Source organism: Macaca nemestrina, chromosome 15, assembly GCF_043159975.1.
Source record: "Macaca nemestrina isolate mMacNem1 chromosome 15, mMacNem.hap1, whole genome shotgun sequence".
Classification (NCBI taxonomy): Eukaryota; Metazoa; Chordata; class Mammalia; order Primates; family Cercopithecidae; genus Macaca; species Macaca nemestrina.
Genome location: NC_092139.1, coordinates 86,894,904 through 86,918,386, shown reverse-complemented (window position 1 = coordinate 86,918,386; position 23,483 = coordinate 86,894,904). Strand labels below are relative to the sequence as shown.

At 41.5% G+C, this 23,483-nt stretch overlaps 1 protein-coding gene and 1 long non-coding RNA gene across 2 annotated transcripts in view; one reads left to right on the top strand and one right to left on the bottom strand.

Annotated features, from left to right (window-relative positions):
* LOC105480780 (breakpoint cluster region protein-like) overlaps positions 1–11,530 on the top strand; it is a 30,155-nt gene extending 18,625 nt beyond the window's left edge. Inside the window, exons 8-9 of the mRNA XM_071078925.1 lie at positions 963–10,989; positions 11,453–11,530. The gene's annotated coding sequence lies outside the window, so the exon portion shown is untranslated. The remainder of the gene's footprint in view (positions 1–962; positions 10,990–11,452) is intronic.
* A 1,248-nt stretch (positions 11,531–12,778) lies between these two features.
* The window catches only part of LOC105480698 (uncharacterized), a 33,980-nt gene continuing 23,275 nt past the window's right edge, over positions 12,779–23,483 (bottom strand). Inside the window, exons 3-4 of the long non-coding RNA XR_011613892.1 lie at positions 15,635–15,907; positions 12,779–12,917 (exon numbers count right to left, since the gene is read on the bottom strand). This is a non-coding gene — a long non-coding RNA (uncharacterized lncRNA). The remainder of the gene's footprint in view (positions 12,918–15,634; positions 15,908–23,483) is intronic.

Here is a 23,483-nt window from a genome sequence, read left to right as displayed (position 1 = left end):
AAAAGATTCTGTAGGAAATGTGGAGCCTAACTGCTGGCTTTTGTCTGGAGAGCCTCCATGATCTAAGACGCTTGGTGGGAATGAGGATGGGGGGGGTATAGTAAAAGAAACTGGTTTCCCAGGTGACAAACACTTTTTATCTATGTATAGTTCCTGGGAACATGTTCACATTAGGTGGTATTCACATTAGGTGACGTTCACATTAGGTCGTGTGGGAGTGTGTGTATTAGTGTGGGGGGGTGGGGTGGTCTATGTGCAAGTCTGCATGATTTGCTTGTGAATGTGTGTCTATGTGTGTTTCCCCTAGGAAAAAAATGTTGTGTTTACCCAACACAACTCTCAGTGCCATTTTTCTTAATTTAACAAATCAGACCACACATTTTACTTACATTAGTTCAAACCTCCCCATGCCCATATGCTGTGAGCTTGTTTATTGAATCCACATACCAGATGGAGAAATTAAGCCACATAAATAAATGTGCCCTGGCTCACTTGCTATGAAGTGAGGAGCCAAGATGTTTACTCATACGGTGCTAATGTTGAAAGGATCACTATTCACCATGCAAGGGAGTTCCAGCACCCTCTATGCCTGGAATTACCCAAGCCTGCAGAGATCCCAAACACCATCCCTCACATAAGAGAGCCTCAGTGATCTCAGAATCCAGGTAGCTATGTAGGCATCTCCCTGCAGGTGTCACATAGTCCTTAGTGTGAAACAGACATAGAAAGCCCATGTTTCTGATCAAGTCACAGGTTCTGCAACACTAAGGGAGGCACTAAGTAGGACAATATGGTGCCTGTGTGTCATAGCTGGTCTCTCCTCAAGACATGGCTCAAGTCCAATAAGAATTGGGGAAATGCTTTAGAGTCTTGGACAGAGTTATCACCACAAGCCCTCTGAGCTACATAATTTAGGGATCATGACTATTAAGTACTCAAATTACCACTTGGCTATTATCCAGGTATCCGTCATCCTTGTGGCAACTCTCTTATGAAGCTGGCGGGGAGAGCGTCAGTGCTGGAGCTGAGCCTCCCTTCTGGATGGGCCCTCCCTGTGTTAGCAGGTGGGTGCAGGCGTGGGGGTCAGCACGCTCAGTGGATTTACACACACAGCATTGAAGAATAAGGCTGGGCCTCATTATTTACACATTTTCAATAACTGACGATCTTCGTAACATAAAATCAATGATTTACTACATTAGAATATTGTCCCTAGTATTGAATCTTGTCTCTCAATAAAGGGTTGCTTAAAGTCACATGAGAGATTCAACTGATGATACATGGGACAGGCGGTAGCAGCAGTTAAAGCAGTCATTTGAAAAGGCTTTTACTATAAACTTACTTGTGAGCCTGAAGGGGAGGATAAAAGAGATGATTAACTCCCCTGTGCTGTGTTCCTATTATGTGCGTTGTGGAGGACAATTACACAGGAAGGTGATGGAGGGAACAGAGCAAAGGATTGCACAGGTCCATTGAACCCATAAGACAATGGTGAGGTTAGTGAGTGAGACTGCTCATTCTAGGTTGAATTTTACCTCATGCATTCTTTCCATGCTTTCTTCCAGTAGTTCCTTCTCTTTTTTATTAACTCGGTCACGGTTGCTAAAATCCTCACTAAAAGAGGACAAAGCTTTGTAATAACATAAAAGCTTGTAAAGTTGTGATAGCTCAAATTTTACAAAATACTGGGGGCTTTTGCCTGAGACCTGGATAAACTAGTTGTGTAAGAATGGGGGGTCCTCTGAAGACTACTGGACTTCTGGGAAGAAAGATCTAAGTTGCCTCTCTGTGATATGGAGTTAGTCTTAAAGCCAGGGACATGGTAGTCTCTAAGTCACATAGAAGGCTCTGAGAAAGGAAAATGAGGTCTCCATTTTCTGGATTTAGGATGTCTCTGAGAGCAAGCAGGGGATCACAGAAGTATACAGAGAAATAGATAATGTGGGTAATACATATATTTATAGTATCTAGAAGAAAACATCAAGCTGTACATTAAAAAATACCTAGAGTTTTGAAAAAGACAACTAAAATATAAGAATCTTTAAAACTCACAATGCAAATCAGGACCACGTGGCTTCCTTTTATTTCTACTGAACAGTAAAATAAACATAGCACCAATCTTGCGAACACACTTCCAGAGAACACACAGAGTAAATGCAGCCTTGCTGCCTGATTATTTCCAGAGAATCTTGATTGCACTCCTGCAATAACAGACATTACAGAAAAGGGGAAGGACAGAAACATTTTTCTGAAGGTAGAAGTCAAACCCTGAAGACAAACATTAGCAATCTAGCATCAGACTTTTTCTCAGAAAGGAAGAAAAACAGGATTTTTTGGGGGGATTTCACTGGGGTTCATGGGGAGAGAATCAGTGGCTTTCTGAGATCATTGTTGAAGGGTTGGGAGAAGAGAGGGCCATTGGGTTAATGCAAGGGACATTTGGTGACAGAGGAAAACAGAACTTGGGGTGAACATCAGAGAAGGTCCTGTGGCTATGGAGAGGTCTCCCTAAGAAGAGACAGGACTCTGTCCCCTGCCACAGCAAGGTCTAGGGATGGATGTGCAGTGTATAAATCAGAAACTGAATTTGGATGTGGAAAGAATGAGTGGAGAAGGCACACCCAGAGCTGGCGCAGCCACTGCCCATTCTCAGCCCGACCTTATTGCAGGCAGCTCTGATCAATAGTGAAGGAGGCAGTGGGGGTGGCAGACTTAATTCATTAAACCACCAAAGCATCAGCCACATGGCCACTTTTCCAGTTAATTCAAAGTAGCTTGCATATTCAGGTTTGATCCGTGGAAGGGAAGTTACTCTTTGCAGACCCATCTTTTGACAATCATTTTGCAATGTCAGAAGGTCTGAACAGCCTTGGGAGGCAAGCAGACCCTGGTCCCTCAGTGTAGTCACTGGAGGAGACAGTCACTGAGAGGCAGCTGACAGGGTGAAGGGAGAGGGGAGGAAGGCCACAAAGATGACAGCCTTTAAAATAAACTGTCATCTTGGGGAGGTCAAGGATCTGAAAGAGGAAGGAGAATTCTTTATCATTAAGGACCGGTCCTTGTCTCAGGCATCTCCTCCAGAGCATCACCTTTGTCCACCCACACACCTCGGGCTAGGAGGACTGGAGAAAGACAGTGAGGGGGTCTCTTGGGTCTCTGGCAGAGGGCGTGATGTAGAGGTGTCAGTTGTTCAGGAATCTCTGTCTCTAGGGAACCAAATACATTTCCCATCTCAGATCCTTCACTCATTGGGGTTGGGATTCTACTCGTCACTTTTCATCTCTGAATGTCAGCACCCTCAAGTGTAAAATCTCAGCCACAGCCCCTCCTCTGCCCTCCCTGCAGGGCTGATGTTCTCCATAAGCCATAAGGCATCAGGCCCACGGAAAAGCCGAATAGGAAACCATGCGCCACTGCCCCGGACCCATCCAAGCATCCTCTCCACATTCAGCCACTAAGTGTCCAACTTATTCCTCCTGGCATGTAGTAAACACTTAGAGAACACTACTGAAGTACCAGTCCTCTCTTAAGGTTTTCCTGTATTTAGTGATTTTTTTAACCCTGTACTGGGATACTAAGAAGTAGGGCCTAAAAACTATTGCTAAAATTTCATTATGAGAGCGCAGAAGACTGACGGCAAAGGGACGACATGAGCTTGCCAGGTCCACATGGCTTAGTGGAATTTGAATCCGGGTCCCCACTCTGCACCAGCCCTGCACTTGCAGTCATCCTGCTGTGTTCTCCTCTCCGTGAAGGCACTGCCTACAGTCTGTCTGATAGAGGTGTTGAGTGCTCACTGAATCACTTTGATTCAGCAGGCTCTGCTTGGAAGCCTGTAAAGAACAGGATCATAAGTTTAAACTTAAAACAGATTATAACTATTTTCCCTCTGGTCTTCTGTCAGCAAGATGTCAACAGCCCTCTCTATTGTAAATGCATTAACCAGCATCTTCTCTGATAGAGATTATAAGAAGATACGCCGTGTCCACCACTCAGCTTCAGAGACCTCATGGTTTCTGGGTAAAGAAGGAGGTATACCCTGTAGAAGGTACTGTGGAAGTTCATTAAGTTGATTCAAGAATCGCAATTGTGGGGAGTATTCAGTGTCCCATATGTAAAAAGGAAACTATGAAGAGATTAAGCCACATTTTTTAATGTGTCAGAATTCTAATTTACGTAATCAGTAAGTATTACTACAACCGCAAAAGTAAATATCCACTTAAAAGTCAATTTTTGTTCATGTTTAATGACAGACAATGTTTCAAGCTAGTGTCTAGAACTTACCTGGTTGTTAAACATTAGCATAGATCTCCGTGAAAGAGTGGTGCTATATTATTATTTTTAAATTAATATAAATTAAATACATATAAATTAATTGACATAAAAATTGAGCATATGGCCAGGTGTGGTGGCTCATGATTATAATTCCAGCATTTTAGGAGGCCAAGGTGGGTGGATCACCTGAGGTTGGGAGTTGGAGACCAGCCTGGCCAACATGGTGAAACCCCATCTCTACTAAAAATACAAAAAATTGGCCCTGTGTGATGGCGGTGCCTGTAATCTCAGCTACTCAGGAGGCTGAGGCAGGAGAATCACTTGAACCTGGGAAGTGGAGGTTGCAGCGAGCCAAGATCACGCCATTGCACTCCAGCCTGGGCAACAAGAGTGAAACTCCATCTCAAAAAAAAAAGGGCACATAATAAAGTTCCCATATTATTCTGTCTTCTCGCCCTCACTTCCTGATTTTACCTATTACTAACATCTTACATTATTGTGGTACATTTGCTAAAATCATGATAAAATATTGACACATTATTATCTGAAATCTATCATTTGCATAATGTTCTTTCTGTTACACATTTATATGAAGTTGGAAATATGTATAACATGTGTTCACTATTATGGTTTCATAAAGAATATGTTCACCTCCCTAAAAATCCCCTCTTCTCATTAATCTCTGTCCTCTTTCTCCAGAAACCTTGGCAACTATTAATATTTTTACTGTTTCTTCAGTTTTGCCTTTTCCAGAATGTCATATAGTTGGAATCATATATTATGTAGCTTTTTCAGATGAATTTATTTCACTAAATTGATGTATATTTGTTTCCTTCATGTCTTTTTTATGTCTTAATGGTATAAATTGGCACATTAAATCACCAAATAATATTGCATTAAATGGATTTTTGTCTTTGTATTCACCTGTTGAAGAATTAGGTAGATTTCATTAGAACTCATCTGGGTCTGGTGTTTTCTTTTTCAGAATGCTCTTAATGTGAATTCAACTTATTTAATAGACATAAGTTTATTCAAATTATCTAGGATTCTAGTATGACCTTGGGAAGATTGTCTTTCAAGGACTTGAGACATTGCACTGAGGTTATCAAACTGCGGTCATAGAATTGTTTATAATATTCCTTGATTATCCTTTTAATGCCCAACAGTTCAGTGGAGATGGCTCCTGTTTCATTTCTGAAATTGGTCCTTTGTGTTATCTTCTTTTTCTTGGTTAGCCTGCATAGAAGTTCATTCATTGTAATGAGCATCTCAAAGAACCAGCTTTTGTTTTTATTGATTTTCTGATGACTTCAGTGTTTTAACTTTATTGACTTCTGTGATGTTGCCTCTTACTTCTTCTACTTGCTTTACGTTGCATTCCTTTATTTTCTACAGTTTCCTAATTGAAACATGATATTACTGATTTTAGATCTTGTGATTTTTAATATATTGCATCCAATGCTATAAATTTCCCTCTAAGGACTGCTTTTGCTACATCCAGAAATCTTGTCAAGTCACATTTTCATTTAATGTAGTTAAAGGTATTTTTAATTTTCTATTGAGACTTCTTTAACCCATGAGTTATTTAAAGGTGCATTGCTAATTTGTAAATATTTGGGGATTTTCTGGCTCTTTTACAGTTGTTGATTTTTTGTTGTCGGGTATGTGTTGCAAAAGCGGTGGTCTATCTCATCTTGCCACCTCCCAAGATGGCCCAGGATGTGGGCTTTCCCTGAGTGAATCTTTGGCAATCTGCCAACCTGATGTGTTCTGCCTCCCTCTTTAGTCTGAGTTTGCTTTCTGCTTAGAAAGGGCCATTCTCAGTTCTGGCAGGGAGTTTTCCTAACATTGAGAGGTGACATTCTCACTCCCCAGTGCAGCCTGCACCTCTGACCTGTGGTCAGCAGACAGGACAGAGGCCCTCAGTAGGCAGAGTTCAGCAGAGTCTCTGACCGAAGTGCATCTTCAGAGTCTGCACCTACCCCCTGTGACCTCAGGCAGACTCTGTGTCCTACAGCAGGAGGAACTGTGCAACCATCCTGTGGAAATTTGTGAGGATCACTGTGTTACTCAAGTAAGGTCTTTGGAAAGTGTCGTATTACTACTGTTTGTTAACTGCTTGTTGGTGGCCTGGCTGGGCCACACCCTTTATGAAAACCGGGATCCCTCAGCCAGCGTAGGTATCTGTGCAGCCCGAGACCCTCATGTGAACAGCCTCATGGCAGCTGTCTTTTCCCCTTGCCACCATCAGTGCCTCCTTGTTCCTGGGCACTGCTTTCTCTGATGGGTGCTCCACTGTTTTCCTACACCTCAGTGACTACAGCTGGATGTCTTTTCTGGAATCTAGGTGAGGGGCATCAATAGCAGCTCTGCTGTGGCACTGCCCTCTTTCTTAGCTTGTCTTGCTGTGTCTCAGGCTCCCTCTAAAGATCCCACCCTTCAGGTTCTTCCACAAGTTTCTTATTGAAATCTGAGCAGAAAAATATGACCAATATGACCAATCTTATGCCCACTGAAGATATGAATGAAGAATTAAAACAATTCTCCATGGACTCTACCACATAAATCCCTAGAAGTACTTTCTAAAAATAAAAATCAAGGAAGATGTAATAGTTTTCCATAAATTAGAATACCCTACACATACAATTAAATGAAATGGCTGGTATAGTCTTGAAACCAAAACCAGATAAGGTAAATTAAATTCTGTGATATTTTAAAATACTGTAAATTCTGACTAATGTGAGTTAATCTCAAAATGTGAAATGGTGGATTAATGTTGAAAATGCAATAAATAAACTTAGCTACCTCAAGAGGTTAATGGAGAAAAAATGTGACTATTGCAATAGATTCAGGAAATTCATGGATAACATTTACCATGTATTTATAGGACAACTATCTCATAAACTTTAAGTGACCTGTGACAACCATTTGAATTAATACTGCTTTAACAGCATATCTCTTGACTTGATAAAAACCAGACAAGAATTTCCATAACATTAATTTATTTTTAGCACCTATATTGGGTGTGAACCCATCATAAAGTTTGCCCACTGTAAAGGTATACAATTTGATGCTTTATTAAAATGATACTGTGTGCACCCATCACCATGATCTAATTTAAAAATGTTTCCCTCACCCAAATTCTCTCTTGCCCACTAGCAGTCAATCCCCACTCCCATCTCCAGCCCTAAGCAATACTGCTATGATATTCCATCTCCATTAATTTTCTGCTTGTTTAATATAAATGGACATATATATATTTGGAATCTGACTTCTTTGATTTAGCATACTATGTTTGAAGTTAATTGATGCTTTAGCACATGCTGGTCATCTGTTTTCCTTCATAGTCTGATGTGTTTATTCATACAGATAGTGTTTATTCATTTTTCAGTTAATGGACATTTAATTATTTTTGTTTTTTTCTATGATGAGTAATGTAGCTTTGAGCATTCATATACAGTCATGTAATGCATAATGACATTTTGGTCAATATATATGTATATTTTTTGAGATCCAGGCTGGAGTGCAGAGGCACAATCTCGGCTCACTGGAACCTCTGCCTCCCCGGTTTAAGCAATTCTCATGCCTCAACCTCCCGAATAGCTGGGACAACCAGCACATGCCACCACATCCGGATAATTTTTGTGTTTTCAGTAGAGACAGGGTTTTGCTGTGTTGGTCAGGCTAGTCTCAAACTCCTACCCTCTGGTGATCCACCCACCTCTGCCTCCCAAAGTGCTGAGATTTTAGGTATGAGCCACTGTGCCTGGCCTAATTTTTTTAAGAAACAAGAGAGCTATTTTCTAAATTAGCTTTGCCAATTTATATTCCTACTATGATGCATAGCACTAATTTCACTGCACAATGTGTGGTAGGCCCCAATATGTAAGAAATGATGAAAGTAACACATACAAATTAGTATAAAACAAATGAGATTATCATTGTTGCTATCATCTTTGTCAAATTCTCAAAACAATCTAAGTATATTTTTATATAAATGTGCTTGGCAACATAGCTGAAAAAAGCATTATCAGTAACAAAGACATACATTTGAAGGGGAAAAACACTTGTACTAACAACACAATGTCAGAATTAACATACAAATTCTGCTGGTCACTTTGGAATATTTAATTGCTTGGGGCAGTGTTTTGTAGACAAATGAACATCTATGGAGCACCCGAGGTAGGGGGAATCAACAAGACTTGGGTTTCAAAAGTTATCTGGGGTTACAGCATGAAACTGTTGGAGGACACACACCTTGTGTGAGTGAGGTGCCTCAGTGTGTGTGGACGTGTTGGAGGTAGAGCATAATGGTGCTTCCTCCAGAAAGGGACATTTGGGGTAGATTCATTCCATTTGAACAACACAGCCTGATGTGGCATGGACATGAATGGAGGTGAAATGGACAGTAGCTGACAGGAGCAGTCCTGACAAGGCCAAGGTGAAAAACCTGGGAAGTCCTTCAGGTGCAGAGCCTTCAGTTGAAAAAGGAGGTGGTCACAGGAAATACTGAGATGGATCAGCAATGCACGGGAGACAGAGTTCTTGGCCCTGTGGAGTGAGTAGTGTGGATTCTCAAGTTTTCTCCTCTCTCCATTAATTTCTCTTCCAATGCAGATGACTTTGAATGTCCAATGGATCATGAGATTATAGACAAGCCTCAGCCCGCTTTTGAAGGTAAAGGAAGGCTGCTAGCAAGACTAGCATCTGGGCTTGGCTGTGCGTGTTTTCTATTGTGGGGAAATATATATAACACAATATTTATCATTTTAACCTTTTAACCAAAGTATGCACGCAGTGGCATTCAAAATATTCACAGTGTTGCATAACCAACACCACTATCTACACCCACAATTTCGATAATTTCTTACAAAACCTTGTCCACAGTAAGCAATATAGCACCTTCCCCCTATTTCCAGCCCACGGTGATTCCTATCCTGCTTTCTCTTGTATGAATTTGATTATTCTAGGCACTTCATACAAGTACAGTTATACACTATATTCCTTTTGTGTCTGGCTTATTTCACTAAGCATAATGTTCTCAATGTCCACCCACATTGTATCATCTATCAAAATTGTGTTCCTTTTTTACAGATGGATGATGTACCACTGCATGTAGACCACCTTGCTTTTATTACATTCATTTGTTCATTGATGGTTAGACTTTTCCACCTTTTGGCTCCTGTGAAAAGTGATACTACAAACATTATATACAAATATCTCTTTGATTTCTGTTTTCTATTCTTTGGGGTATATACTTAAGAGTAGAGTTCCTGGGTCCAACAAGAGTTCTGTATTTAACCACTGTTTTTCACAGTGGCTGCAATTTTATCCATTTCTACCAGCAATGTATCAGGGTTGCAATTTCTTTACATCCTTGTTCACACTTATTTTCCTTTAAATCATTCTAGTAGGTGTATATTGGTGTCTACTTGTGTTTTTCATTTGCATTTCTCTAATGACTAATGGTCCTAAGCAGCTTTTCCTGTGTTACTATCCTTGGGTGTATCTTCTTTAGGGAAATATATATTCAAGTCTTTTACCCATTTTTGAAGAGTTGTCTGATTTTTATTGTGTTAGCTTGCTGTTGTAGATTTTTGGAAGGTTTAAAATATATTCTAAATTTTAGTCTCTTACCAGATAAATGATTTGCAAATATTTCCCCCTTTGTGTAGAACTTTAGATTCATAAACTTCATTAATTTGTATGAAATTCTCAGCAGTTGACCTCAGATAAGACTGAAGCAATATTTTGGAAATAGTTGAAAGTATTATCACAACAAAACAAAGGCATAATCAAATCCTGCAAGCTCCACGTAAGGCACAATGACAAAGAAAGCAGCAAAGGGCCATCTGGTGATTCGTTCACCACACTTGTTGCAACGGTTTGTGCTGCAGTTAAAACATACCAGCATTCAACCCATGTCTCCTCTCTTGAAGTAAACTGTCCTACGTTGGCTGGCCTGAACAAGCATAGATAGTCTCCAGCCTCAATTAATATGCATGCATGACAAAGAAAAGGAGGTCTGGATGAAAAAATATTGTATGATTAATAATTATGCTTTAATTAATCTTAAAGGATATAATTTCAGTGTTTGTAATTCTCCCGTCGGCAGTTATAACAAAGGATTAGTGAATAAATACAGTAGACTGTTTTGCCTAGAATTGAATCCTGTCTGTCTATTAAGCTTTTCTTTTATTCAAGTGCAAAATGCTAAAACACATAATAACTGCAGTGACAGCCACTGTGGATCCTCAGAGGATTCCACAAAAATGGTCTTGGGACATAAATCCTACAAGTTAATATTGTTTTAAGGGGTTTAGAAAACCATTTAACTGGGTTTCAAACCTCACAGTGTGAGCAGTGGGACTCTCATTAAACTATAGCGTGTGCTTCAGTACCATTTGTAGACTGACTCATTCCTGTTGCCTTAAGTTGCCATCAGCAAAATGCCAGGGACTCCATTTCTTGCTCCTCAACTCCTCATTCTTGCCTGTCTTTCCACAAGGGAAGATTTTTAGCAGGAGCTCAAGCTGTGCTTTTAATGAAACACATCCACACACACTGTCCTGTTGTCCACATTAAGCAGAGCTCCCTGAATAACTCATGAACAAAAGCATCTATGACTAACTGTTGCTCTGTGTCCTCCTAGCCTCTGAGGAGTCTCTAATTCACAAGGACAGAGGAGATGGAGAGAGGCCGGTCAACACAAGGGTAAGGTTGCTTTGCTTTCTCTGAAATAGAAATGTTCCTTTCTTGGCATCTTTATTTTTCAACTGACTTTACACGTGAAAAAATGACAATGTACATTACAGGTATTAAATGCAGTTTTCTGAGGGGGTGGAAGAAGTGACTCTTAGCAACTGATACGTAATCCAAAATGGCATATACCTGTGACAGCTTCAGGTTGTAGACTGTATCCTTGGGGCCCTTGTCCTTGGAAGCAATGTCTTCTCCTTGGATTCAGTATTTTGCACTTGCCAACCTACGTGGATCTGAGAGATCCACCACCCAGAAGCTGATGTCTTTTCCAGTGTGTATCCTACCCTTGTATGGGGGGCCTTGAGGTTGACTACACTTTCTGATCAAGTCTTCAATATTCACTGAGAGAAACAGCCTTGTGCAAACAATCCACAACACGACATACCCTTCATAAAGCTTTGTTTCTGTATTGCAGGTGGTGCAGGCGGCCCCTCTGGGGTGTGACTCTAGTAAGTATTCTGGAATTATTTACTGAGAAAACAATCTGGATGGCAAGAAAGGTGTGGCATCCTTGCAGGTTTCAATGTGAAGAGCCACCCTGATCCTGGGATTGGGATAGGAATAAGCACAGTGGAAATGTTTTTTAAAAACCTGAATTCCCCAGGGAAATATTATGGCCAATTTTTGAGGAAGCAGCTGTGCTCCCTTTTGGGTGGTGCTGACTTGGGTGCTTGAGGATTCGTGGTGTCTCATGTGAGGCTGCATCACGTGGTGTGAGTGTGTGCGTTTCTGTACAGATGAGGCTGTGTGTTTCCTCAGGAGAGATTTCCCATTTATACAACCCAATCGCAGGTGTCCACTTCTAAAAATAAAATCCACCCCCTGCCCACTGTCTCTGTACAGTGACTCCTCCACCCTCACCAGAGCCATCCCTGGGTCTGGCTTATTATCCCCACTGCTCAGGTGGAGAACCTGAAGGGCCAAGGGGGTGGCCCCAGCTCCCGAGTTCCTGAATGAAAAATTGAAAACATGAACCCAGGAGTGTGGGCCTGTGCTGACGCTGACATGCAGTTAGTCATGGGGTGTTTGCCACCATGCAGGGAGTCCAGCATTCATGTATAAGCCCTAAAGCACAGAGCCCAAAAGGCCCCAGACACTGCCCATCATCATAAAGTGGCCTCCGTGTCACACAACCCAGGGCGGTTCTAGGCACATCTCCCCACAGGCCGGCCAAAAGCACAAAGATCCCCGGGGGTTTGGGTCAGCTCACAGATCCTTTTTTTTTTTTTTTTAGCTTTTATTTTAAGGTCAGGGGTACATGTGCAGGATGTGCAGGTTTGCTACATATGTAAATGTGTATCATGAGAGTTTATTGTACAGATTATTTCATCATCCATATATCGAGTCTAATATCAGTTATTTTTCCTGATCCTCCCCCTCCTCCCACCTCCCATCCTCCAGTAGGCCCCAAGCTCACAAATTCTAAGAGGAGTGGGGGACCACGCAGGCCAGTGCGGCCCACTTCAGTATTGAAGTTAATTTGCTCAGCAACTGGACAAAGCCCATAAGGAAGGGTGATGTATTTTAGTAGATTTAGTAATACTATCTTCCCAAGCCCTAAAATGCTCAAATCCTGCCAGCTGAAAATGGTGAGGAGGGACAGATGGGAACTCTGTGCAGCACTTGGTTATTAGCCTGGCTTCCGTCCCCTCGTGGCAACTCTCTTATGCATGTGGGTAAAAGACCCTCAGCCTCAAGTCAAGCCGCCTCCATGAGGAGCCATCTCACTATTGACTGGCTAGTGCGGTGTATGGCCACCAGCCCAACTGAAACAAAATGTGGCTTTAAAACAAGTGTAAATCTCATACAACAGGCAAATGCAGAAGCAGCATGTCTTGCAAGTTGTAAAGAAGACAGTCGCAATGTCGCTGGACTTCAACCTGGGTAGAAGACATGAGGGAACTCTGTCACTGAATCACAGCAGAGTTCAAAGCCACTTGTAGACTATTTCATGTTACAGAAGGTGGCCTTTAGCTACTAAGCAAAGGCCTCTGTTTCTCATTTCTTTCCTGTTCATCTTCTTGATCATCCTTCTTCCTCAAGGTAAAAGAGCCCAAGCAAAAGGCAGTTTCAATATTAATCTGACCAAAGTTTTGTGCAGTTTATTATCATCCAGGTAATCAGGTGCCTACCAGCCCCCCATCCCTGCTCTGTGTTTTCATTTAATAAATATTTTGGTCTACTTACTATGTGCTAGATTTTCCGGAGACCACAGAGTAAATAAGATAGAATCTTTATGTTAACAGCTAAGTTAGATTTAATATAACTGACAAAAATTAAAATTTCTGATTTCTTGTAAAAATATTTTGTACGTGTGAATGCATACTGAATGTAAAGTGGTTAACCAAAAAATCACACTTGCACTCATGGAAGGCTTTTCATGAATTTGTCAATTTCTTTTTTTTTTTTATATTTCCCCACTTCTCTGGATAATGCATATCTGAACCTGGAAACTGATTCCCACTGCAGAAAGTGTTCTGAGCCACATCCCTTAGCTTCACTGGTGCAGGACCACCCGGGAGGATGGCCCAGCATCAGCTCAGCCCATGCTGTGATCAGCCACCTCCATGCACCACACCAAGCAAGCTCCCTGGGTGATTCAGTCTCCACCACCAGGGCACCGACCTTTACTCTGTGTTCTCCTAGCTCCCTGTGGGGATGCTGTGCAAGACATCTCTATTGAGGATGCTGAATATGACATCTGTAATGAGGACACTGTACAAGACATCTCTAATGAGGATGCTGTAGAAGACATCTCCAATGAGGATGCTGTATACGAGATCGCTAATGAGGACACTGTATACGAGATCGCTAATGAGGACACTGTATACGACATCGCTAATGAGAACGCTGTATATGACATCGCTAACGAGGATGCTGTATATGACATCGCTAATGAGGATGCTGTAGAAGATATTGCTAATGAGGACGCTGTATACGACATCGCTAATGAGGACACTGTATAAGACATCTCTAATGAGGATGCTGTAGAAGTCATCTCTAATGAGAATGCTGTATACGACATCGCTAATGAGAATGCTGTATATGACATCGCTAACGAGGATGCTGTAGAAGACATTGCTAATGAGGATGCTGTATACGACATCGCTAATGAGGACACTGTATAAGACATCTCTAATGAGGATGCTGTAGAAGACATTGCTAATGAGGATGCTGTAGAAGACATCTCTAATGAGAATGCTGTATACGACATCGCTAATGAGGATGCTGTATACGACATCGCTAATGAGGATGCTGTATACGACATCGCTAATGAGGATGCTGTATACGACATCGCTAAAGAGGATGCTCTACAAGACATCTCTAAAAAAGAAGATGCTGCCACTGTAAGATACTTTCTTTGTCTTGAACAGAAATGTTACTTTCCTGGCTTCTTTTGAGTCAGATGTAGACATGAACATCTGCCAATGTGCATTATCGATGTCATCTGCATTTTAATCAAAGGTAGACATGAACATCTGTCAATGTGCATTATTTATGACATCTGCAATTCCCTTGGTGTGGTGCTATTGATTGGCAGCCTCTCACCAACCCATGCCGGGCACACTGGGGCGTGGTAGATGGCAGCGTCCACGATCCACTGCAATGCAGAGGTGTTTCCCTCCACAGCAGTTTTCCCCCGTGGATTAAGGTTGTGAAACTGCCAATCTAAATATACTTTAAAGGTAAATTCTGTGGGAAAAGCTCTTTTCTTTTCCATAGGTGTCCTCCATGTTAGTTTTGGGGGACTCCGACCTCTGACTCAGTCACTATACCCCTTCTTATTTTCTCCAGTTGTTGAGAGAATATCAGATCTGTGTGACATGCATGGCATCATTTCACCCTCCTAATGTTTTCTTTTCTATAATTGCAGGATCCATTTGTACTGGAGAATGGTACGTACCCTGAAATAACTCATTTCCTGAGGGAAAAATCCTGTCTCTAGGGTACAGAAACCTGATTCTGGGCTCCTTTTGGGAAGGAGGATTCCCAAATCATTGCTCTGATGAGAGCAAATGATTTTGCAAGTATAAAACAATGTTCAGAGAGGCTGGAGGGATATCTGTGAGCCCAGAGGAAACACCAGGGGATCCTGTGTGAAGCACCAGAGCTTCAGCTGGGGTCAGAGGAGTGGGTGGGCCTCTCTCTAATGACTTATCCTGATGTTTGTGTTTTAAAGATCTGTTTTTGGAGAGCATATCCAATGATGAGGATTTGTAGGATAGGTAACTACTTTCCATGTAAGATCCAATGGGAGAGAGTTCCCAGGGGCCTTCAGTGTATCCATCTGCTTGGGAGGTTGAGGGCATGAAATAAAAAAGAAAAAGGAAATATGTGTCAAATTGGATTTGGTCTTTTCCAAGTTTCTTGCCATAATGTAAGAACTGTCTCTGTGGGCTGGGAGGGTGCTGTGTGATTTAAAGGTGATCTTTCCCAAAACACCTGGCCTTTTCTCTTCTGCCTCTGCCAAACATCACAGCCTTTGGGTTGGACTGGTCAGCACTGCTTGGGATTGTGCAGAAGAGGTTTGGGGTTGCATCCAGTGGCACCTGTGGCGAACAGAATCTGAGGACACAACTCCCTCACAGGCACTTACTTGAACCTGGAGACAAAGTTCTCTTGGTGTGTGCCCAGGGGTGCAGGAGAAATTGATGGTCGTCCTCTGAACTTTTAGGACTTTAAAAAGCAGTCATGTTTCCATCCTCGCTGTTGACTCCTGGCTTAAAAGGATCTCCCAGGGTGAGTGAGGAGGCGGGATCGGACCCTGGCAGTCTGATGGCAACACCTGTGTTCCTCTGCGCTGGGCCATGGATGACGTTACACACCTTGGTGAGAATCAGGAATTACACACCTTTGTGAGAATCTGCATCTGGAATTGAGATGGGCCTTGAGTCATATAATTAGGTTGGAAAAGGTGCATTTTACTACCCTATTGAAAGAAACCATATTTTTCTCAATCCAGCAGGATAAATGGTTTTCAGTATCCCCTTAACTGCTCATTGACTCTTATTGTAGATCAGGAGGTGGCAAGAAGCCCCTGCCCTCCCCCCGTTGTAGGCCCAAGATAACCAGCAATTGACTGCATATAATGGAAGAGTGGTGCATTTGGAGGTGTCTGTATTAATGGGACCCACATGATATGGGTCAGAGCTAGGGTGAGAAAAAACCTGGGAGCACAATGAAATATTTGAATATCAAACAAAACAGTATTGAAATCTCCATTGTACTTTAGTAGTTGAAGTCATTCTTGTGGTCATCACTGCCTTTCCCAAGCATAACAAGCTACTTAATATCACATGGACCCATGCCATGAGGAATGATGATCAGTTTGTAAAATGCCAATAAAGCCATTGCCTATATAAGCCACAATATTTCATCCATATATTTCAATGTCCATGTGTAAATATAGTTCAAATGTCAGAAATTTATTATTATCTAGTAGACTATGCATGGTATATCAATGAGCGATAACCCTCATACTCTTTCTATTAATAATTATTTGCATGATGAAAAAAGCAGAGTCCCATTCTTAGATTTTTCTCAGTTTGCACACATTAGCATGACCACCCCATGTCCACCTGACATGTGCCAGCAGGAGGCCAGGAACAGAGGCTTTTCTTATTAACCAAGATTTCTAAATATATTACATATTCAAGGTTACAAATAACTCTAAATATCATAAAAGGTTAGCAAGGAAGTTTCCCTTCCACTCTGAGCTTCCAAACACCAAGTCAACATTTTTGTTTGCATGTCATCCCTACAACCTATGTGCAAATAGAAACATGCACCTGGCATGCATGCTGATGCGTGATTGTGCTTATACAAAGTCCTCTGCACCTCTGCATATATCACTGGGCAATGCACCTTAGTTATCATTCCACTTTTCAAATGTAAATCCATTGTATTGTTTCAGAGCTATAAAGTACTGCACCCTAAGTACCTTAAGCAGTACTTTCAGAGCTATAAAGTACTGCTTAAGTATTCCCAAAATTACTTAAGCACCCCCCTCTGGGTATCCATTTGTTCTGTTTCCAGTCTTGCTCTTATAACCAATGCTGTAGTGAACAGCACTGTGTTGAGTAGAAGTGGTGAACGTGGCATCTTTGTCTTGTTCCAGTCCTCAGGGGGGATGGTTTCAACTTTTCCCCATTCAGGATAATGTTGGCTGTGGGTTTGTCATAGATGGCTTTTATTACCTTAAGGTATGTCCCTTCTATGCTGATTTTGCTGAAGGGTTTTAATCATAAAGAAATGCTGGATTTTGTCAATGCTTTTTCTGCATCTATTCAGATTATCATATGATTTTTGTTTTTAATTTTATTTATGTGATACATCACATTTATTGACTTGCATATGTTAAACCATCCTTGCATCCCTGGTATGAAACCCACTTGATCGTGGTGGATTATCTTTTTGATATGCTGATGGATCCAGTTAGCTTGGATGTAGCATTTCTTATTATTCCTTCTGTGGAATATATTGGTTTAAATAATGAAAACATGTTCTATCTTCACTGCTTAGCACTTTGTGTTTCTTTAACAGCCTTTGCAACAGGGCAACATAAAAGAAGGAGCCCCACTATTCTCCCCTTAACCTGGAATCCCCCCTTCTCCACAGCTCTCTCATTGGACAGGATAGACTGGGCACCCAGACCTCAGGGTAAGGATATGCTCCATCACCTAGAGGTGCAGTGCCTGGGAAGGCCAACCTTGGAGGGGTGCTGCCAGCTTTACAGTGACGGAGGTGTTGGGAGGGACTGACCACCCATTTTTTTTTATTATTATACTTTATGATCTAGGGTACATGTGCACAATGTGCAGGTTTGTTACATATGTATACACGTGCCATGTTGGTGTGCTGCACCCATTAACTTGTCATTTACATTAGGTATATCTCCTAATGCTATCCCTCCTCCCTCCCCCCACCCCACAATAGGCCCCGGTGTGTGATGTTCCCCTTCCTGTGTCCAAGTGATCTCATTGTTCAGTTCCCACCTATGAGTGAGAACATGCGATATTTGGTTTTCTGTTCTTGCAATACTTTGCTGAGAATGATGGTTTCCAGCTGCATCCATGTCCCTACAAAGGACACGATCTCATCCTTTTTTTATGGCTGCATAGGATTCCATGGTGTATATGTGCCACATTTTCCTAATCCAGTCTGTCATTGATGGACATTTGGGTTGATTCCAAGTCTTTGCTATTGTGAATAGTGCTGCAATAAACATACGTGTGCATGTGTCTTTATAGCAGCATGATTTATAATCCTTTGGATATATACCCAGTAATGGGATGACTGGGTCAACTGGTATTTCTAGTTCTAGATCCTTGAGGAATTGCCACAGTTTTCCACAATGGTTGAACTAGTTTACAGTTCCACCAATAGTGTAAAAGTATTCCTATTTCTCCACATCCTCTCCAGCACCTGTTGTTTCTTGACTTTTTAATGATTGCCATTCTAACTGGTGTGAGATGGTATCTCATTGTGGTTTTGATTTGCATTTCTCTGATGGCGAGTGATGATGAGCATTTTTTCATGTGTCTGTTGTCTGCATAAATATCTTCTTTTGAGAAGTGTCTGTTCATATCCTTTGCCCACTTTTTGATGGGGTTGTTTGTTTTTTTCTTGTAAATTTGTTTGTGTTCTTTGTAGGTGCTGGAAAATAGCGCTTTGTCAGATGAGTAGATTGCAAAAATTTTCTCCCATTCTGTAGGTTGCCGATTCACTCTGATGGTAGTTTCTTTTGCTGTGCAGAAGCTCTTTAGTTTAATTAGATCCCATTTGTCAATTTTGGCTTTTGTTGCCATTGCTTTTGGTGTTTTAGACATGAAGTCCTTGCCCATGCCTATGTCCTGAATGGTATTGCCTAGGTTTTCTTCTAGGGTTTTTATGGTTTTAGGTCTAACATTTAAGTCTCTAATCCATATTGAATTAATTTTTGTATAAGGAGTAAGGAAGGGATCAAGTTTCAGCTTCCTACTTATGGCTAGCCAGTTTTCCCAGCACCGTTTATTAAATAGGGAATCCTTTCCCCATTTCTTGTTTTTGTCAGGTTTGTCAAAGGTCAGATGGTTGTAGATGTGAGGTATTATTTCTGAGGGCTCTGTTCTGTTCCATTGGTCTATATCTCTGTTTTGTTACCAGTACCATGCTGTTTTGGTTACTGTAGCCTTATAGTATAGTTTGAAGTCAGGTAGCGTGATGCCTCCAGCTTTGTTCTTTTGACTTAGGATTGTCTTGGCAACGTGGGCTCTTTTTTGGTTCCATATGAACTTTAAAGTAGTTTTTTCCAATTCTATGAAGAAAGTCATTGGTAGCTTAATGGGGATGGCATTGAATCTATAAATTACCTTGGGCAGTATGGCCATTTTCATGATATTGATTCTTCCTATCCATGAGCATGGAATGTTCTTCCATTTGTTTGTGTCATCTTTTGTTTCATTGAGCAATGGTTTGTAGTTCTCCTTGAAGAGGTCCTTCACATCCCTTGTAAGTTGGATTCCTAGGTATTTTATTCTCTTTGAAGCAATTGTGAATGGGAGTTCATTCATGATTTGGCTCTCTGATTGTCTGTTACTGGTGTATAAGAATGCTTGTGATTTTTGCACATTGATTTTGTATCCTGAGACTTTGCCGAAGTTGCTTATCAGCTTAAGGAGATTTTGGGCTGAGACGATGAAGTTTTCTAAATATACAATCATGTTATATAGAAACAGGGACAGTTTGACTTCTTATTTTCCTAACTGAATGCCCTTTATTTCTTTCTCTTACCTGATTGCCCTGGCCAGAGCTTCCAACACTATGTTGAATAGGACTGGTGAGAGAGGGCATCCCTGTCTTGTGCCAGTTTTCAAAGGGAATGCTTCCAGTTTTTGCCCATTCAGTATGATATTAGCTGTGGGTTTGTCATAAATAGCTCTTATTTTGAGATACGTTCCATCAATACTGAATTTATTGAGAGTTTTTAGCATGAAGGGCTGTTGAATTTTGTCAAAGGCCTTTTCTGCATCCATTGAGATAATCATGTGGTTTTTGTCTTTGGTTCTGTTTATATGCTGGATTACGTTTATTGATTTGTGTATGTTGAACCAGTCTTGCATCCCAGGGATGAAGCCCACTTGATCACAGTGGATAAGTTTTTGATGTGCTGCTGGATTCGGTTTGCCAGTATTTTATTGAGGATTTTTGCATCGATGTTCATCAGGGATACTGGTCTAAAATTCTCTTTTTTTATTGTGTCTCTGCCAGGCTTTGGTTTCAGGATGATGATGGCCTCATAAAATGAGTTAGGAAGGATTCCCTCTTTTTCTATTGATTGGAATAGTTTCAGAAGAAATGGTACCAGCTCTTCCTTGTACCTCTGGTAGAATTCAGCTGTGAATCCATCTGGTCCTGGCCTTTTTTTTGTTGGTAGACTATTAATTATTGCCTCAATTTCAGAGCCTGCTATTGGTCTATTCAGGGATTCAACTTCTTCCTGGTTTAGTCTTGGGAGAGTGTATGTGTCCAGGAATTTATCCATTTCTTCTAGGTTTTCTAGTTTATTTGCATAGAGGTGTTTATAGTATTCTCTGATGGTAGTTTGTATTTCTGTGGGGTCGGTGGTGATATCCCGTTTATCATTTTTTATTGCATCTATTTGATTCTTCTCTCTTTTCTTCTTTGTTTGTCTTGCTAGCCTGACCACCAGTTTATAAGGCTGTGCTTTGTTGGTGACATAAAGGATTGTTTCACAGATTGCTGGGGAGGGACAATCCCAAGGCCTCACCTGGCCCTGGTCCTGGCTCTGCACAAAGGCAATAAGAGAGGGATGCTGGTAAGGGCTGACCTGTTCCTGTGCTGGGGAGGAAGGTGCTGGGCTGAAATTCAGGAGGCTGAGGATGCAGCAGTCCCATAGGAGGTACATGACCTTCAGGATACATTTTCTTAATTGATGATAAATGGAAATGAGAAATTGTTGATTATTTTTTCTGCCATTGGATATCTACTCTCTACTGCTCATGCTGTTCTTGTCTTTTGCGGAAGATGGAGGATCAATCAGTGGGTGCTGCACTGAGTGGAAGGAAGGAGAACTGTGACAAAAATTAAGGGGATATGAGGGATGAGAGGTCCTTCATCCAAGTGCTCGCAGAGCCCTCCTGAGGAGGAAAGCCCTGTGGCTGCCTGGGGAAGGAGCAGTGAGGGCTGCATGACTCCCACAGTCAAGTGTGTGGTATGTCTAAGGACACCCGGGCTGGTCTGTGAGGAGCCAGTGGCAGAGTGAGAAGCAGCAAGGCCAGGAGGGTGGCTGGAGGCCAGTCTCTGGGTCATTCTCCATGTGATGGAAACAGCCAGACCCCAGTGGGCTGGGAGGTGCAGGACTCAGTGACTGATGACAGAACAATGTGGAGAGAGGCGCCATGTGTCAAATCTTTACTTTGTTCTGGGCATTGTGCTAAAACTTCCCATGGCTCATCCCATTTAGGGGCTGAAAGTTGCAGAGGTTTAGGAAGCTCACCCATGATACTGGAGCCCCCATCTCCTGCCCTAGTGTTGTCCCCCTTCTCACCCAGCCACCACCTGTTTCAGGGCAACACGCAGAAGTGGTAACCTCTTATGGACAGGCAAGTAAATTCTGCTGTTTTTGTTATTCACAGAAAAAAACACTGGCTCGTGTGGGTTGGGAAGGTGAAATACCAGAAGGATTTCATCTGGTTATTTCTACCTATGTGAATCCTATAATATTGAAATGCATAGGTTAGCATTTTTGGCCAATTTACTCAGCATTCTGGGTTAAAGGCTCTTATTTTATTTATTTATTTATTTATTCATTTATTTGTTTATTTTTGAGACGGAGTTTTGCTCTTGTTGACCAAGCTGGAGTGCAGCGGCATGATCGTGGCTCACTGCAACCTTTGCCTCCTGGGTTCAAGTGATTCTCCTGCTTCAACCTCCCATGTAGCTGGGATTATAGGTGCTTGCTACTATGCCTGGCTAATTTTTTGTATTTTTAGTAGAAATGAGGCTTCACCATGTTGGTCAGGCTGGTCTCGAACTCCTGACCTCAGGTGATCTACTTGCCTTGGCCTCCCAAAGTACTGGGATTATAGGCATGAGCCACCATGCCTGGCCTAAAGGCTTTTAAAATTCACTTGCATAAGCTGACTTAGTTTTCTTTAACCTTATAGAAAAATGCAAAATTGGCAATCTCTTTTATCACACAAATAATGTCTTTTTAATAGAGTTATTTTTTCTAATTGATGTATTATGTACTTTTCATTCACTAATAAATTGCTTACATTTGAAGTGTTTTATGAATTAATATTTAATTGCATAGATGAAGATTACTAGTCATAGGCATTTTACTAACCAGTACTCATTAAGCATAGCATGGATTGATGTGATGTTGTAGGCTGAAAGAGTGAGGGTCGTGATCAACTCAGTGTGCCACTGGAGGCTATATGAGTAAACAGCAAACTGTTCTCATGAATGCAGAATGTTGGCAAAATGACAAACTGTGTCTGCCACCCAGAGGGAATGCTGAGGGCAGTCACACCCCAGGCGCAGCATTTCTTGAGATTAGGCACATCTGAAGCCTGTTAGCAATAATGTGAACCTGTGATCAATTGAGAAGCTGACCAATCATTACCTCCTGCTCTCTGCTCTTTCTACTCAATAAATACGAAGGGCTGTAGAAGCTTAGGGCGGCCACCCTTGCCCACTGGAAGCTGGGAGCCCTCTTCTTCTTCCCTGGCCCCTTCTTTAAACAGTTTCTTTTTTCCTTGGTTTTCATTTCTTCATTCATCCTCCTTTGTTCAGTCCCACAGTAACTGTGGCAAACCATGGGGACTGTCACAATGTGATGTCAAGGAGCTATTTTATCTGGTAAAAGGAAAAAGATACTACAGGAATTAATGCAAGAGCTGGGCCAGTGGAGACACCGACAGTGATTTGTCTAAGATCCAAATCATTTCGTTGTCTTTCCGGCCTACCATTGTCATCAGCATTGTTGGGGTCCTTTTAGCACAGATTTCTCAAAATGGGCAACCCATAACACTTGGAAGCTTATGAATTCATAGAATTTGAAAGAGGGCAATTTGGGAGCACCCATCTATTTTAAAATTCCAGTAACCTGGGAATTTCATCCCATGTCTAGAGTCTTTTATGTAAATGATTTCCACTATTAGAAATATGTGCATGGGGATTTTCTATGAAGCAGTGTTTTGATAGAATAGAAAGTTGGGACAAACCAAATTTCTATCATGAAGGAAATAGTAATACACTGAATAATAATACAGTGAATATTATGCAGGCTTTAAACATCAAAAAAGAGCTCCACTTCTGACTTCCGATGATCACATTGAAGTAGGTCACAGCTGGTTTACATTTGATTTTCATGCGGGAATTCTGGGTGTCTGCCTTAGTGATTTTGTATGTGGCTAAATTTAGCCAATGAAAAGCTATTT